Below are 13,577 nucleotides of genomic sequence, written 5' to 3'. Positions count from 1 at the left end.
ACAACGTCTTTGTGCCTTAGTGTAGGCATCTGCATTGTCGTCTCCTGGCTGTATATTGCTGTTGTAAGTGCGAGCTTAATTGGGGGCCCCAAGCTTTTGCAAATGTGTAGTTGGACAGGTCTTTGCTGCTGAAGGAGGGCACGGGTTGTACGGCCGCTGGCTCATTCCTTGTGCAGCTCGTTAGGTGTTACCAGCAGCCTAAAGCATTACAGGTACTTATTTGCATCAGTAGCTGCTCAAGATTGTTCTGTTAGTTTCTCTTGTTACATATTAGGAAAATGACTGCACATGTTGTGGTGTTCTACCGAATGTTGTGCAAGTTTGTGTCTCCATAGATCCCTATGAAGGGACACTCAGTGTTATTTAACAGTAGTGCCATATGTCATTTTAAACTGAAATGCAGTGTGTGCACTGTTTGACCTGTACCACGAGAAATGGCACCACTGTTCTGTTTCTACAAAGTACCATTTTTTCTTTATCTGGCCTCTCGCCATAGGTGACAGATACTTCTAAGGAAATCTAAACAGGCAGGTGTTGCGCCTGCTCGAGGTATTGGAATGCATTCACCTCGAAATGCCGCCCCTGCACGAAGTTTGAGTGCAAATGAGCTAGCGGCTTAGCCCGACAACTTCTGTATACCCGATGCTCCTCTGCATAACATTCATTACATGCACTTGGCAACCAAATAAGCCTAGTTTATAGTGCAAATTGTAGCACTAAAACCACAGGCGATTGGTAGAAGCTTTGCCTTCTTCGAAGGGAATGTTTAGAACAGCAATTTATTAAACTCTTGTGTTCTGTTTGAATTGCCATTGAATCGAATGGAGAGTATGTAATACACGTACTAGTCGCAGTGGCCAAGTTAACCCTGCAATGCCCAGTGTATTGCATGTGAGACAATAATGTCCATTATTTAAGCATTATTGATGAGGAAATTTTGCCGTGTTGGTTAGGACACCTTTGCAAGTTTCTTTGTAATGAAAGTTCAAGTAAGCACTATAGAGTGCCCAAGGGGTGTAACAACACATCAACACTACTGAAGCAACAAGTACATAGTATCTGCAGTGCCCAAGATGCATAGCAACAAATGAACACTGATGAAGTGAAAGTACTTAGTGTCTGCCAGCTGATGCCAAGTCATACTTCACGTGATGTACATCAAATGTCTTGTCGTGCATCTGGAGCCAAGATTTTGTTACAAATTGTTTACGTGGTTTCTAATTATGGCTTGGTAAAGTATTGCTAATTGTATCTGTTGCATAGTTTCTTCCTCACATGAACAAACTTTCATGTAGTTCTTTATAAGAGCCATTGGAATCCAGATAGAAATTTTTCCACTTGTGTCATTTGGCATCAGAAACACTATTGTGGAAGCCATGGAACTTCCTACTAAAATTACTGGAAGAAACTCTGGCGCCATGATCATTCAGCTACCATGGGCACAATGATTAGGACGTAGTTTTGTCTGGTCTTAGTAGTGGTGGCTTCGGACATTCTGGTAGCTTTATTGCACTTTGCCATTGTGAATTGTTGCAGTTATAATGCACTGTTTTGTTTGAGATTATAATTGTGCGAGGCCGTTTGAAGCCAGGACAAACATTGGACAATCCATGTGCTAATCACTCCCATGATGGTTAAACTGCAATGCTTTCAACTCTCATAGACACTAGCGACTGAGTAATTTTTCTTAGGAAGCTACGCCGATGCTGTCACTGTCTGGCTTGTTAGCATTTTAAACCAATTGGAGAAGGTTTCAAATATGACAAGGTGGTGAATGATTGTTGCGGAATTTAACAGAGCACTCGTGTCCTGGGCAATGCAGGGTAAAAAATACTTGGAAGTAAAGAAACGTGTGGTTAAGCCAGCGTGCTGCTTTGTTGCATTCTGGTCAATGCAAGATTTTGCTTCCATTTATAACATCGCTCAGTTAGCGTTTGCACTCTGAATTTTGCTGCTGCAGCATTGCTGCTGCATTATTCAACCAAAAAGAAAAGACTGTGCTCGGAGGCAAGAAGCAAAGGTCGGGGGGTTTTAGCGTAAACTAGAGAATGCTCAATGATCTTTATAACTCTTGTCTATGACGTATGTAACATTAGCCAACTATACTCTTAATCTCGCATCGAGTGTGATAAGTAGAAATGGTTATTAAGCTCACACATGAGGACAGCAGAGTCCTTGTGATGACATCTAATCTTAGTTTAGGAACTTCGAGGATGTTGGTGCGCATGACTTGAAGTGTTTCTTCCCTTGCATTAGAGCTAGGCATTCAGTAGTGGTGACTGTAGAAGACTGCTCCAGAAGTCACTGTCGTTGCTATCTCTTGGTGATTTCACGGCCATGTACTAGTATGCATAGTGTATCTTTACATGCTCGCATAAACCAACATTCACTATGTGGTCATAGCAGAAAGCAAGCTTAATTTCAGGCTTTACTTTGAAAAGAGTTGGTGCAGCTAGACCATTCGATAACAAGAAATGCTTGTATCTGAGTGACGTTGTACTTATTTTAGTGTGGTTGATAAGCAACATTGGCTCAGACGTGTAGTTGTATATTTATGTTTAATAACACACAGAAGTTCGATATTTTACCCTGAGAGATGTGACCTCGCTCTTCCTGCAGTGGACATAAGATGGACTGACGATGAATGCGAACTCGCTACATTTAGCATGTTGACCTGATGCCAAAACAACTGGGTGTGGCTATTCGTTGAATGCAGTAACCTTGACAGTGGGTTCAATAGACGTGGAGCTGCCGGCCAGTCTGGCCGTACCTGGTCATGTCAAGACCTGTGAGATGAATCATATGTCTAAATCTCTCTACTTTCTACAGTGGCTCCTGGTCTCTCTCTCGTTAAACAAAGCTGAAGTGAATGTAGCCGTGTAGTGGATTAGGTAATCGACAAAGCAATCCTGTTTTGAGCCGTTTCACAGCCCGATGCCTGTAGCCTTATTGTACTCGGATTTTCTGCCACATATGAATGCCAAAGGCTGTAGTTTTGGAGCTCTTATGCTGCTGGCGATTCCGCGAAGTGCGCATATCTGTCGAACATGCGCTTGTAGCATGTATAACGTGAGGCCTATCTCGGCTTCTACAAGCTTAATGCCGGTGTATGATGGACCATGCACAAGTTGTGTGAGAGGCAGCTATTCTTCTATGCAGAACTTCGCAAGAAGCACGTTTCTGCAATAGTCTTTATTTTGCGGTCCCTCCTTTGCCTTTCCACACCAGAAAGATGCACAGGGAAAATGACATTTCTTTTCTCAGAGATTTCACAGCTATTTTACGACCCCCAGAACATTGAGAAGCTCTATTTATGTACAGACGGCGGTGCTGCAGCCAACTGCACTGTCACTTTGCAAACCGACATCTGTATAGGTGTAAAAACGCCGTAACCTTTCATGGGTCCCTAAAACAGCTTCGGACGCTGCGGACAGACGAATGGCCGTAGCATGGAGCGATGCCAATACATGACCCTGACAGCCATATATATAAGCATGGCACTAGCAAAATCACTTTCGTGCGGAGGCGCCAGCCCTCATTAGCGCTCAGCGTCGTGCGAACGTCATTGTGATGCCTGCTGTGAAAGCGTTATGCCATTGGTCGTAGAAATCTCTGCTGCATTTTGAATGACACTTTGCTTGGAAACGTCGAGGTCATGTGACTGGGACATGATCTTTGGTTAACGTGAAGGACACAAGCGAAATTTTGTTCAAACGCCTGTCGCTCATCTGTTTAAGCTTTTCTCAGGATGTGTTTGGCCAGACATGCAACTCCCAATTTCGGTATAGGACTGAAATATTTAAGACAGTGTTGCTAATTATGGGAACCAGAAAGAAAAGAACGGGAGATGGCATGAGCAACTAGAGAAAAAACTTTGACCAGTGCTTTTATGGACCTCTTCGATCACAGTGCAAATACGTTATCCGCATCATTATCACCGTATGTAATAATCACACCATAGATTACAAAGTTTTCATCTGCCCTTTTAGACTTAGCGTTTCAGTCACTTAATCGTTCGGCGCACAGACTGCGAAAAGGCGAGCTTGAAAGCAAGGTTAACTCACTCGCTTAAAAATACTCTCACTATTTCGGTATGATCAGTAAGTGCAACGATATCGCAACAATGCGAGGTATACAGGCCACCGATCTCTACTCAGCGGTACAGACACGTGAACGTATAAGGCCAGTCGTACTTCCGACAGGGCGCTCGTATATTTTCGATGCCACATTACTTGTAAAACATGCCTGTACCGAACTATACAAGTCGACATCACTGACTCATTCGTTACAGAGGACCAAGGGTTTCATTTCGCCTTTACCCATGTGCGATTTCGGTGTTTTGTTTTCGTCAGTATGTAGCAGTGCGCCACATTGTCAACTTCCTATTGCAACTGTCGCCCATGGTTTGTGTGGACAAGACCTTGTGCATAAGCCTTGCTCGACAAAGTTTAGCCAGCTCCAAACTAAAAAAAAAGAAATGAAACTGAAATGTACAAGGTCACGGGTTGGAAATGCATAAAACGCTCATGCAGTGCATTACCTGAGGACCCAAGGGGTGAAAATTCATCCAGTGTCACCTCTTAGTACAGCGTGCCTCGTAATCAGATCGTGCTTTTGCCTCGTAATAACCCAGGAACGCTTTCTTTTTTTTTTTAACTGTGTTGATAATGCAGTCGTCGACATTCTATTGCGAGCTATGTATAAAAAGTGAACAATTATTTTCTCTCGCCACGTGTTGATCGAGGCGAATTGTCATTGATGATATTGCAATTATGCAAATAGTGTCGGAATATTAAAAAAAAATAGTGTCGCATGAATGGCTGAGAGACAGAACGCACCATAAGAGGCATCTGTAGACATGGCCCATGCTGACACTTTTGTGATCGCTTCTCTCGTTTTTTCTTTTTAACATTTTAGGTATTTACTGCGAATAAGGCCTCCGGCAGCGACACGTTTGTTCCGAGATTGCCGAGGTTCTTGTTCCAGTTCAAATCATGGGCGGTAGCACTACAAGTATGCCATAGTACTGCGTGTGTAGTCGGTAGACTTTTGCATGACTGGGCGGTGGCATCTATCGCGCGCGTGTGACGGGAGAGACTTTGTGCGCCTGACGTCCTCTGTATAGCTTACGAGAAGTCGCGAGAAGGACTGACGTCACCACGTGTACGTGTCGTCGGGACGTGCTTGCAGAGTGGACATTTTCTGACTTCCCTAGCGAGTGTGGCATGCTCTTAGCTGTCGCACTGAAAACGCCTGCGCGCGGTGTTATGTGGCGGTGTGCGCGAAGTTGTCGTGACTGTATATCATAACGAGGATGTGAGCTCAATGCTTTACTCGAAAGAAAAAAGAAAAGTGGAAAGAAAGGGACACGCGAGTAAGCAGCACTGCGAGCGATACACAAGGCTCTCTGGCAATATTTCTTCTGTTGTTTCTGATTTTTATCTCTTGCAAATTTTTTTTAAAAAATGGCCAGAGTTGCCCGAGGTAAAAGTTTCCTAGGCTCTTTACGACTCTAGCAGGGTGTGTTGCAGTCTGCTGTTTGGCAGGGAGTGTGCGTTTAATAAAGAGAAATTCAAGCACCAGGTGTCGTGTCTTCTGAATCGTGCGTGCTGATGGGGTGTGCTTTCGTTCTTTACATTTCTTTTTTTTTGCATGTATGTGTGTGTGTTTGCATGCGTGTGCAGTCTTGCACCTAAACGCCGATTTTACGAATTTTGCGAACGCCATTTGTATATGCACATACTGCTGTGGCATAGTTATGCAAGGCATAACATTTTTCCTCGGTTTTGGTGAACGCCTATTTTGCGAAGTAACGAAATGATGAAAAATGTTTATTCGGAAGAAAACTCTATACGAACTTGCATATCATGACTTACATTGGCTAGGTTTCTGCTTGTTGAAGATGAGAGATTGTGAGACCCTGTTAGATGCCTTAAGGTATACCTGCCAACTATTCTCGAATATTTTGTAAGCATTATGAATTTGGGGTCATTTTGCGATTTTAAGAATGCTGCGTCAAATTTTGCGACAAATTAAATTTTATTTGCGAACACGTTTACCTCGTTCCCGTACACCTGTGATGATGTGAGCGAGTGCAGGCGACTGTACCATTTCCATCTGTTTCCAGATGACACTTTTGCCAGTTTTTGTAATACCGACATCTTCCTAATACCATCCAAATGCTGACCAGGCCCCTGCAGTGGGTACATGCCACCGAAGAAGGATATCCAATCCAATCTAAATGTTGTCTGTATCAATCTGTATGTCGTCTATCGCAGTCCTTCTCCTTCGCGCTGTACGTTATTTTTGATCATGAATTGCCAACTAGCTCAACCAACCACCCTAGTCCAATCTAAAAGCCTGTTACCCTATATTGTTCAAAGTCTTGGGATATATATACATGAGGGCACTTTCTTCGAGCAAGTTAACACAGATAAATTCCTGAAGCGGGCGAAATAGGTGACACTAAAATCTCTGCAACAGTTGCGATCTAGAAATAATGATTGAGTGTCGAAACATGCTCTTTCATTACCGTGACTGTAGGAATCAATTTGATCTACAATTTCTGTACATGTTAAACATTTCTGTTTGAATTATTCTACTAACAGTGCCATGCACTTCCTGAGACGACGACTGAACTTTAACCGTTTTTCAATTTTTGGCAGCATGGGGAATCTGCAAAATATAGAATTTCTACTGGAGGTATCGTTGAAATTAGACTCCAGTGCTGCTAGCGCCTCAATGAAAAGACGCAAAATTTGCGCTTTGGTCGTTGCTGAATTTTCTTTTCTTTTTTTTTGCATATATTACAGCATCAGTGAAGATGGAAGCTTCTGTTGGGTTGACTTATTTTTTTTTATCCAAAGTCTTGGCTATATTAACAATGTCTCAAACAATAGATGTTCATGAGTACTTGTCATTCTGAATATTGTTTCTGGCAAATATCAAGGGCAACATTATTTTCCCCCATGTTAGGCTGCTTTTACCCATCAGCGTTTCAACAGCATATATACAAAATATTATGAGCGGTACTTCCTTTCGTGCGGGGTTTGCACTCGCACAAGCGCACACAGTCGACTTCAGACCAACCTTCTACCGCCTGCGCAAGTTCCCTTATTCGTTATTGTACAATATTGTACAGGAACTGAGCAAAGTACGGGGAGAATTCAGTGCCAGTTGAACACATGCTAGACCCTTGCTTGCACAGAAAAACTGATCGAATGCAATAAACAAGTATGAGCAGGCTTCTGCGTGCTTCCTGACCTGACAACCATTGCTTAGCGAGCCTAGAGCACGCAATGAAAAACAAATCGGGTACCTGCTACAGTTAGTAAAGCTAGATGTTCCCTGTGCAATAAGAACTTGCCCATTTTCACATTTGCGAAGCTGCAGCTTTCCCGCGTAGCATGAGCGTGACTATGACTAGTACTGACTCCAACAAATTTTCTTACGTAATCTGACTTGCAAAAGAACTAGAAGCCAGGTTTGCATTTATTCTTCGTGCTTACAGCCACGAAACTAGAAGAAAAAGCCTCGGCGAATAGCACCTTAGAATAGAAGAACCTGAATCAACAGGAAACCACTCAAACGTGGGAGACTGCGTCGGGCCTAGAAGACAGGCTACACTAAACCAGCGAAGCCTGGTGGATCGGACTAAAACTGCAGCAGTCGCCCGCGGCTTTCTGGACTACAGAGAGACGGCCCACCTCGGGCCAGCAAGGTTTAGACTTTGTAAGCTATTCCACAAATAAACGTTTCTCTCTCTCTCTCGGTAGTTATGCGAAATATAGCAAACTATAACTTTCATTCGTGTTCCTTGAGGTGTTCCTTAGAAGTTTTACATAGGAATTCTAAAAAGAATTCCAGCGACAACACGCCAATACAAGACGGTAACGCGAGAGTGTTAAGGGCCGCCCCAAGTAGCAGGAAATCCGGCCTCTGCGTCTAGCGTCGATCGTCGTTTCGGCCAGAGAATGAAGAACCAACATTGTTTCGGCAAAAATTCACTCCACGCATACCCAACCACGCACGCCCTCCTTGTAGCGCAAGGAAGTTACTGTACTAATTGAATTTCTCAAGTTAAGATACGTCAGAAAAACCGTAAAGTCCAACTTACACAGAACCTGCAGACATGATAGGGTTGTATTGTAATTCGAATATCCGAGAAAACAGTTATGCTACGCGGAAACTCGAAACAGGACCCACTTTCTTTTTCCTAGCATTTCTACCATTCATAGAGCGGCCATGGCCTCCGAGGTTTGCGCGCGCCGGCGCGCAAATCTCAAAAGGCAGCGTTTTGGGCGCGTTGGTATGACATGATAATGCTTATAGCATGTGGTTCTATTACTCGAAATTCGAGCGCTTCTTCACTACCTGAAGGCAACAGAATTGAGTGCCAGACTATAGACATCCTACACCTAACCTAGTGCATGTGAAAGTGCGGTATAGACTCATGCTCTCTCTCTCACTCTCTACCCTCCCCACGTGTAGGGTAGCAAACTGGACTCAGTCTGGTTAACCTCCCTGCCTTTCCTTCTCTCTCTCTCTCTACTCGAAATAAACACTGTTATTAGTCGGCGCCTGTGTGTACCACGTCTTTCTGTGCCCTCGTGCTTTAATCGTCCATTTTCGATTGACATCCGACATGACATGAATGACATCCGATGTGGGCATCGCATGCCGCTCCGGTCCACGTCGCCTGCCAACACCTGGTGCAGCTTTATGATGAGAAAACAAATAGTCAGCACCCGCGGATTGACCTGGGTGAACATGCGCGTCCGCGAAACTGTCGCACGCATGCGCACACGACCGCGGATGTTCCACTGCTTAGTTCCCGCCGGATTCGAGTGGCCGAAGCTGAGACGCCTGGTACATGTCTCGATCGTCAATAAAGTAACGTGGTTACATGCAATTGAATACTGAAAAAAAGTATTCGAATTACAGGGAGCATTACGTAGTAAACGAATACTACCAAAAATGTGTTGGTCCGGTGATTATTACGTTGCGCTGAGTTTTACACCAGTGAGAAAAAGAGAGGAAGATGGACCTGGAAGGACCAAGCGCTACCTTCCGCGTCCTTAGTCATGTTCTTTGCCGGTGTAAAACTCGGAGAAACGTAATCATGAACGTGTATCAATTAGCCCTTTCCATTGCTTTACCTACAAGGTCCGGTGACCAGTAAAAAAAAATGGCTGTGGCTTAGGTAAGGTTAAGCCCAGGATGCGAAGCATACTAGCCTTTATTTTAGTTGTTGAACCACTGTTTAGCCTGGTGAACTGCTGTTGCTTGGCTATATTTGGTTCGGCTAGACGAAGAAACAACTCATGCATTACTTCTTCGCCTTCAAGAGTGGAACGCGACAGCGTTCCCGTCGACCCGCCAAGGGGTGTAAGACAATGGGCTACAGGGCAGCGACTACGCGCCCCGCATTGGACGCGGTGAGCGTCGAGCAAAGCAGCGTTCGGCGCGGCAACGAAATGTGCGCCTGAGCAAGAGACGCACGCCTTAGAAACAGCGCGTTTCTAAGGCAACACCGCATTCACTAGAGGCGCTTTTGTACCGCTTTGAAGCGTTGTACTCGTGGCTCAGTGGTAGCGTCTCCGTCCCACACTCCGGAGACCCTGGTTCGATTCCCACCCAGCCCGTCTTGCAAGAGTTGAGCCAAAGCCACTTCTCCTCTGTCGTGACGTCACGGTGTCACGTGATTTCATGGTCACCGCCGCGCCTGAGGAGCTGGGTTGAGCCCTCGTAATATGCTTCGCATAAAAAAAAGAAAGGATACATTCGCGGGCGCGAGTCCGGAATATGTCGCGACGATCTTTTTTAATGAATTTACCGCGAAACTAAATAAACATAAGTCTCACCGTTTGACGCAGGTCATCAGAATGCAGATCGAGCGAACGTGTAGTATAACTTTTTTTATATCCGGTGACCTGGATTTTACTAGCTTCAATTTATTCATCAAAATTATGGATTTCTAAATTTATTCACCTAGCACATATGTAAAGTTACCTGACTTTCGGCCAATCTACATGAGTGGGTATGTGAGAAAGGCTTTAAGGTCATCATCATCATGAAAAATTATGGATTTTAAATTTATTCACCTAGCACATATGTAAAACTGCCCGACTCTCGGCCAATCTGCATGAGTGGATATATGCCAAAGGCTTTAATGTCATCATCACCATAACCAAAATTAAGGATTTCTAAATTTATTCACCTAACACATCTGTAAAATCTGTCTGACTCTCGGGCAATCTGCGTGAGTGGGTATGTGTCAAAGACTTGAAATGACCCGTCGCCAGGACCCATAGCAAATTTAGTTATACGCTGGAAGTTGTTACGTGTCCTCTAGGGAGCGTTTTTCCGCAAAAATTTCTCAAGTCGGCTCATTAATAGCCGAGATAAAAATATTTCAGTGTCGCGAACCCATAGGCGGGCTCCACTGCATAGCGAGACTCCACTCGCCCCGTCTAGCCTTCGCAAGCGAAATTCCTTCCCTGCGTTCTCCCATGCCGGTCTTTGAGGATCGCGTGACACATACGTCATGGGCCCCGCCTTCACTTTCTTTTTCTCCTCGTTTTTTTTTAGGTAATGCGCACTTCCGCTGGCGGCGTCACGCGCGAGCTGTTATCGTTTTGCGCAGCGCACGATTTTGCGCGCTGTGCACAAGGACACATGACTAGCGGTATAATTCCGTGCCACACGAATACTGAGGCAGAACAAGCGCATCGCATAGCATGATCACGCGCTGGAACACGATAGAAAATGGCATAGTCTGAGCCCAAAGCTCTCGTACGTGGCCTGCAGGACCTTGAATGAAGTTGATTTCCCTCCTTCCTTCCTTCCTTCCTTCGGTACCTGCACACGTGACCTCACGACCGTGGGAACAAGCAGACGAAGAGGAAGTACATCTCTCTTGCTTCGGCGAGAACTAAAGCAAAAAACACGCAGACATTCCGTATGTGTATTTTATTATTTTTCTAAACTTCAATTCGTCAATGCAAGCAACAGATCGCACAGATAACAGATGTTAATAATGCAAGCAACAGATCGCACAGATAACAGATGTTAAGGGAAAAACAGACATCCACCCGTTCGTAGCAATTTGTTTCCGCAGAAATACTACGTCATAACAGATGTTGTCTTGAATAATTCTCAAAGTCACGTGTCAACACGAGCGACGTCACACTGCGGACTCGAGTACGTAGGCGCAGAGACGCGAGTACGTCATCCTCCGGCTCGGAGCGCGGCAGCCGCGAGGGGAAGGAAAAACGGCATTCGGTTTGAAATTTCAGATCTTTCGGCGGCGCGTAGTGATGTAATACTTCGCAGACACGATCGTTATCGCGCAATGTATGCTCTGCGCTTGTCAGCTCAAAATGGCCAGACCTGTTGAGGGGCCCTTTAAGATCATCATCATCGTCATGGAGAAGTCGCCGGAGTTGCCCCCCGCGGTCTGAGGTTCATGATCATCACTGTCATTCTTTCGTAGAAGAAGAAGAAGAACGCTACCCGCGATTCCGCTTGTCGTCCTTGAACGTCACTTGAGTACTCCTCTTTTTCGCCAGCGTCTCCAAGTGTCTTCGTAAGTACCACTCCCTCGATTATCTTGCTCTATAGACGCGAGATTTGCGTTCGCAGAACGCGCATTCTCCGCGTTAACATTCGTCGCATATGTTTCGAAAGCTGGTCTTTCTGTGAGAGCAAGACGCATGTTACAGAGAAAGGGGGGGAGGGACCGAGGTGAAATGCCGTATAATCGTGAAGAAATTACCGGGAAAAAAAATCACGAGAGGTAATGTATAACCGTGAATAAATTACCCAACTCCCACCATCGAGTTTGTGTTAGGCGAGGAAGCCGAACATCGGGAGATCCGGGGAACGTGCGGAGAAGACGAATGTCAGGGGGACGCGAGTGAGTCTACGACATCCGCCGTGCATTAGCAAATAACATCGAGGGAGGTTTGGAATGGCGTGTTCGCAAGAATCGCCATTCGAACGCGACGAAGCTTCAGCTCCGGCCCCAACACCGATGTCGCTTATACAGGTACATGCGGACCGCGGAAGCGCTTGTCTGTGATAACCATTTGTACCCATTTTAATGAAATGTGCTGCATTTGAGGGAGAAAATTCAATTCTAGTGGCTGTTGGAAGCGAGATTTTTACTTACGACCTGAAGTTTCGGGTAGAAATTTTCCAAAATTGGTAAGTTTGCAAAAAAGAAGCACGAAGTCTACAAATTAGTAGCTCTGTACCGAGGACAGATATCGCAGTTCTGCAAACTGCATCAATTAGAGCATCCAAAGCGGAGAAATTTGATACATCCACTCATTTCTCACGTGATTTTCATATATTGCTTGCAATGGTCTTGCAAAACTCATACTTGCATATTAGTGGTGTATCTAAGAGCCATGTATACGGCATCAATTTTTGTCCGCTTATATGTGCTATTCGATGCAATTCACATCATTTGTCATTGCTGAGTTACAGTGTGGTAAGCTTTATAGTTTCCTTTTCTGAAATCTTTCGATTTTCAATAATTTTAATTTAAAATATTGGCGACCTAAATCAAGCACTCGCTACCAACAGCCACTAGATTGTTTTCTTCTTTTGAATGTAACAATGAAATTTGTTGCAGTGGCTTGCCGAGAAAAACGATTTATCCTAATTACCATGTATTTACATAGGAAAACGATTTATCCTTTGCCATGTGTTATACAGGAGCCTGATTTATCCTTTACCTAGCTTGTATTTATACAGGAAAACGATTTATCCTTTACCATGTATTTATATAGGAAAACGATTTATCCTTTGTCATGTGTTCATATAGGAGCCTGCTTTATCCTTTAGCTAGCTTGTATTTATACAGGAAAACGATTTATCCTTTGCCTTGTATTTATACAGGAAAACGATTTATCCTTTGCCATGTGTTATACAGGAGCCTGGTATATCCTTTACCTAGCTTGTATTTATACAGGAAAACGATTTATCCTTTGCCATGTAATTACGTAGGAAAACAATTTATCCTTTGCCAGGTGTTATACAGGAGCCTGATTTATCCTTTACCATGTATTTATATAGGAAAACGATTTATCCTTTGCCATGTGTTATACAGGAGCCTGCTTTATCCTTTACCTAGCTTGTATTTATACAGGAAAACGATTTATCCTTTGCCATGTATTTATATAGGAAAACGATTAATCCTTTGCCATGTGTTAATATAGGAGCCTGCTTTATCCTTTACCTAGCTTGTCTTTATACAGGGAAACGATTTATCCTTTGCCATGTATTTATATAGGAAAACGATTTATCCTTTGCCATGTGTTATACAGGAGCCTCATTTATCCTTTACCTAGCTTGTCTTTATACAGGAAAACGATTTATCCTTTGCCATGTGTTGATATAGGAGCCTGCTTTATATATTGGCGCAGCGTGTAGAACGCAGGAGTACGCCACAAAGAGTCAGCCACGCATGTCACCCCCAATCTTTCTATTGCATTCTGCTGAAGAGCAGATGGTCGCGGGTCTGACTCCCGACATGCGGCAGCTACATACCGATGAGACCTAAATGCGAA

General features: G+C 44.2%; 1 protein-coding gene across 6 annotated transcripts in view; it reads left to right on the top strand.

The window, feature by feature from the left end:
• Positions 1-11,505: 11,505 nt before the first annotated feature.
• LOC139060874 (sodium- and chloride-dependent glycine transporter 1-like) overlaps positions 11,506-13,577 on the top strand; it is a 44,405-nt gene continuing 42,333 nt past the window's right edge. For all 6 annotated transcript variants that reach the window (XM_070540131.1, XM_070540133.1, XM_070540132.1 and 3 more), the window contains exon 1: positions 11,506-11,587. The gene's annotated coding sequence lies outside the window, so the exon portion shown is untranslated. The remainder of the gene's footprint in view (positions 11,588-13,577) is intronic.

This window comes from Dermacentor albipictus, chromosome 6 (genome assembly GCF_038994185.2).
Source record: "Dermacentor albipictus isolate Rhodes 1998 colony chromosome 6, USDA_Dalb.pri_finalv2, whole genome shotgun sequence".
Taxonomy (NCBI): Eukaryota; Metazoa; Arthropoda; class Arachnida; order Ixodida; family Ixodidae; genus Dermacentor; species Dermacentor albipictus.
The sequence above is the reverse complement of the archived record's forward strand: the minus strand, read 5'-3'. Positions and strand labels throughout refer to the sequence as shown.